The sequence below is a fragment of the Cricetulus griseus genome, chromosome 6 (genome assembly GCF_003668045.3).
Source record: "Cricetulus griseus strain 17A/GY chromosome 6, alternate assembly CriGri-PICRH-1.0, whole genome shotgun sequence".
NCBI classification, from domain to species: domain Eukaryota; kingdom Metazoa; phylum Chordata; class Mammalia; order Rodentia; family Cricetidae; genus Cricetulus; species Cricetulus griseus.
Window position 1 is genome coordinate 35108565 of NC_048599.1, and position 5156 is coordinate 35113720.

Here is a 5156-nt window from a genome sequence, read left to right on the forward strand (position 1 = left end):
ACGGGTTCCAGCAAGAGTGCGGCTGCGCGCGCTGCGCTCCGCCCGCCGTTGCTATGCAACAGGCCCGCCCCCCCCCACTCCTCCTCCCCCCGGCCAGGCCCCACCCAGGAGGCCCGGCGGTCTGCAGACTGCTGGAAACCTCTCTCTGGAGTTTGAGGCAGGGGAATGCGTGGATCCCCCGCCCCGAGGAGCGCCGGCCTTCCCTCGGTGAAGGGCGGGCAAAGGACGCTCCGGGGAGGAGGGTGGCCCTGCCCTGGAGGCGGGACCAGGAGACGCCCCGCCCACCGCGCGGCTGTTGCCCATACATGGAAGTCGCCACCTGGCCAGGTGTGCGCGCCGCCGGGGGCGGGACCGTAGCGCGGGATGGGCGGGGCAGCGCCGGCGGGAGGGAGCTCGGCTTGCCGGGCGGGGCGTGGGAGAGGCGGGATGAAGGGGGGGTGGGAGGACTCACTGAACAGCGCTCAGGGCCAGCATCTTGAATTTTTTTACCTACTTTGGTGCTGTTCCCACCATCCTGTGCTGATTGGTCAGCCCGGCACGTCGGCCGTCGCGTGAGAGGAAAAATCTGCACAATTTTCCTCCTTCCTGAGGCGACAGTGGCTGGTCAGAGTGCTGCGTGAGTCAGCGCTAATTTCAGGGCTGGAAAACAGGAGTGATTTGTTTATCTTCGGAGCTGGCTGGAAGGAGGCCGGATGACCCGCGGGGGTGCGTGGGGGACGCCGCGTGGCCTGGGGCTGTGGGCCCGGCCCCTCCGCTGCGATCGGGGGATTCTCATTGGGGAATTGTTTTCCTAAAGGGTGGTTGCACGGAAAACACAGCTTCCACAAGGCCACCAGGAATCCTAGCGTTGTTTGGTTTTTGTGGCGAATAAAAGGAACGTTGGATGATTACCTACCTTTTGGACTTAATTTAGGCAATGATCACGATCTCTACCAAAACTTTTCATTCTCTCTAGATAGGAGGCTTTTGGACAGGATGTTCGCTGTGTTTCTTTGTTTCTGTTTTCTGGGCGCTATATAAATTCTACCCTGAGTAGCTTTTGTTCTGCCCACGTAGCAGAAACGCAGTTCCCAAGGTTTTTGGATTTTTTTTTTTCCCCTCAAGACAAAAGGCAAGTTGTGGCAATTGTATGGCTTTGCCACAGGCTGTTCAGCAGGCTCCAGCCGTGGCTTCAGAACCACCTGGAGAGCCTGTTCAAAAGATTTCTTAGTTCTCAATCAACGCATCTAGAATGTAAGCGAAAAATTTACATTTTAAACAATTCTCTGGTGTTACTAGTTGGGGGCCACACTGATGAGAAAGAACCTACATCCAGCTGCAAATGGAACCCTTCTGTTTTGTTTTGTTTTGTTTTGTTTTGTTTTGTGCCCAGAACTCTGGCCCCTACTAAATGAGATGTCCTCTAGTGCAGAATTGAATCCGTTTAGGACTGGTGTCTGCAGATCCCGACATCTCATTTGTGTGTTTCATCCTCCACAGTGCTACCAGTTATGTTCAAACACAAGAATTGCAATCCTGATACTTACTTAATATTTTCTATGTCTTCTTCCAGATTTTTTTTTTTGTTTTTGAGACAGGGTTTCTCTGTGTAGCTTTGGATTCTTCCAGAATCTTGCAAGTCTCTCCAGCCCCTCTGCCTCTAGCCTCACTCCCTCTTCTTGTGGGTTTGCCCAATAATAGAGCCCTCAGTGTTCCTATCACCTGCCAGCCTGAAAATTTCTCTGACAGCTCTCCAGGGAATGAGTTTGGTGTCATCCCATAATCCTACACTTCACTGTAAAACACACCCCCCCCCAAAGAAGCTCAGGCCTCCAGGATCTTTTCCCAGGACTTCGGCCACCCCAATCACCATGTGGAGGCAGAAACTTGATGCTAACAGCAAGAGGCTTTAATGAAAGGTGAATGTTTGTACAAACGGGCCTGCTCAGCACTCAGGCTAGAGGGCAGCCCGGTCCCCCAGGCACAGGAGCTTTTAAAGGCAAAAACCATAAGCTTAGGGAGGGGCCAAGACACTCTGTCCTTTGAGTATGTGACCAGAGTCATGGGTTCCTAGGAGGCCCTTTGTCTTGAGGGGAGGGCTGGGAATCAGATGGCCTCCTGACCCACCAGTTGTAACCCCTCCCCCAAGACCTCAGGATGTGCTAACTAATCTTGCCTGAGCAAATGGTAGCTATCTCTTTGTTTCATAGGGACCCTTAATTGTTCATTGTTGACACATTGGCTGGTGGGGCAATCTGATTCCTTCATGAGCCCCTCGGGAGGGTGGCCATCTGGGAATTCTTGGTACCCAGTTATCTTATGGCCTTGTAAGAGAGTAATTGCTGGCGGCTAGTAAATTCCAGGCACTAAGTCATAATAATGGCCTTGATCAGTTTCTTTGCTAATTTTTAAATCTTTCATTCACCCTTGCTCTAGCCTTTATAAGCATCTAAGTCACCAGGGGAACTATTTTAAATTCACATTTTAGAATTTAGGGTCTCTGATGCCATCATGAGATGAAGTAACAAAACAGGTGGTGATGCAGCTAGTCCTTGGGGTACACCTTTCCTGGGCTTTCATTGACCTGTGGCTATGAAATATATATATATATATATATATTATATATATATATATATATATATATATATATCACTACTTCCAGACTAGACTGGGAACCCCAAAAGGGAAACAGAAAATTGGGGTGAATTCTACATGAAATGACCCAACCCCTTAACATGCCACATGCTTAATAAAGGTTTTCCTAAGTGAGCAAGAATCTGAAGATGGTTTAGAATCTATCAAATTAATGTATCTGTTCACTGTGACCTTGAATGAATTCTCACTGAACTTTAACCCCCCACATCTACAGCCTGTTGTTCCAGATATTTTTATTCCTCCTCACCCTCAGAAGGACCAAGTTTTAATAGAATGGTATATTGACCAAACGTTAAAAGCTAATTCCCAAAGTGACGTAATGATATTTGGAGGTGTGAAGTCAGAGCTTGCACAAATGGGAGAAGATAGCAATCTGAGTAAAGAAATTTCCTCATCGAACACTAAATCTGCTGGTCCCTTGATCTTGGACTTCCCAAGCTGGTAGAATCATGGGAAGTTTATTTTGTTAAACCATCCAGTTTATGGTACATTAAAGGGTCCAGTCCCTCACCCAGCCCCCTGCTTTGGCAACCATGACAGGCTGCAGAAAAGATCCAGCAAGACATAGGTCCCTGACTCAGCAGCAACAGGTGCTGAGCCCCCCAATCTTGCCTTAATCACTAGAAAGCCAGATACCCCATGTGGCAAGAAACCAATCAGAAGTTAGCTTGCAGGCTCTGGATGTGCTTTACTGATAGTAGAGGAATGCAGAGGGATGACCTCTAGGCATAGCAACCTTTCTGCAGCTGCAGCTGACCAATCAACTCAGGAAACGTTGCCCAAGCCTGGAGGTGCACCAATCCTGAGACTGTTGCTATGTAACTATTGGACACCCAGACACTCCCGTTGTTCTTACCCCAAAATATTCCCTTCCCCACTGCTGCTCAGGGTCCCTCTTGCTCTGTCCACTGTGTCGGATGGACAGGGAACCCGAGGTAACACAGTTAACTCGTAAATTAAAAAGACTCATTGCTTTTTCATTGGAACCAGTCTCTTGGTGGTTCTGGGTGTTCAGAGTCTGGGCACAACAGGCACAACAAACATCAGTCCATCATAGCTATCAGAAAGACTGCAACATATAAGGGCTCCCTGAATAGGAGACAGGTGTATTCCATTTGTCTCATTCAGAAAGTGTTTTTGGTACTGAATCTGTGAATATATAAATGATGCCATTTTACACCACTAACATGAGGAACAGGGAAGAATAAGGTATACATGAGAGAGCTGTGGGTTAATGGTCTGGAGAAAATGCCTTTGCCAGGGGTCATAACCCTATCAGAACCTAAGACAGAAAACTATTTTGATCTCTCCATTTCTTTTCCACCACAAATTCATCTCTCTATTTCCTGCTTATTTCTATCTGAAGTCTTTAATAAATAATATTAGTGATGGGCGCATGCCTTTAGTCTCAGCACTCGGGAGGCAGAGGCAGGCAGATCTCTGTAAGTTCAAGGCCAGCCTGGTCTTCAAAGAGAGTTCCAGGACAGTCTCCAAAACCTACAGAGAAACCCTGTCTTGAAAAACAAAAACAAAACAAAAAAATAAATAAAATAAAATAAAAATAATATTAGTCACTGGGGGGCAGGGGGAGGGAAGGGAGAGGGAACTGGGATTGATATGTAAAATAAGCTTGTTTCTAAATTAAATTAAAAAAAATATTAGTCACATAGATAAGATGTATGTCCTCACTAGGGAAGATTCAAACTACAACAAAAGGCACCATGGACACCTGCTGTCCTTTACTCTCAGTGTCTTCAGAGTAACCACTAGTGTGAATATAGCATCTGCCTTATATGGAAACATACTCTGGGTAGATTTGATTTGCATTGGTGTTCTGAGTAATGGTTTTATTCTGGATATCCTATAGTTTGCTTTATGCAACCAATGATTGCCTTGGTGACCTTGCCTTATCACTACCTACAACTGCTATAAACATGACTGACCATTACTGAATCTTTCCCCACTGCTGGTCATCCAGATGGTTCCTGGTGTATACTTATCACCAACAGTGTTCAGAGAGCAGTGACCAGCCTATGACTGTCCCTTGCATGCATAAGTTAGTACACATCTCAGAAAGGGCCAAATAAGGGAATCTAATATTTGGTTTATGGCTAGACTAAGTCCAAACTCTACAAAGTGCATATGGAAGTAATTGTACCATTAGTGGTTCTCTTTTTCAATATAAGATAACAACTTGGACAGATCCTCAATATACAGTATTGAATAAATGAATGAATGAGTGTATATTGCTTGTATCCTTTTTAAATTTTTCTGTATTGCAAAGACGTCAAAGGCTAATGATGTGGCTTAGTGGTAGGGCACATAATTAACATTCATGAGACCCTGGATTCAATTCCTAGCATGTGAAAAAATAGTGATTTAGCCATTATTGAATTTTGATATGTGAAACTTGAGCGTGGTCACAGGTATGTAGAAGGTGGGATAAAAGAGCTGGGAAGGAGGCGCTCAGCCTCTTGGGGTTCTGGTCTGTGCGTTTGAGAATGGACTTCCGGAGTGCCAGT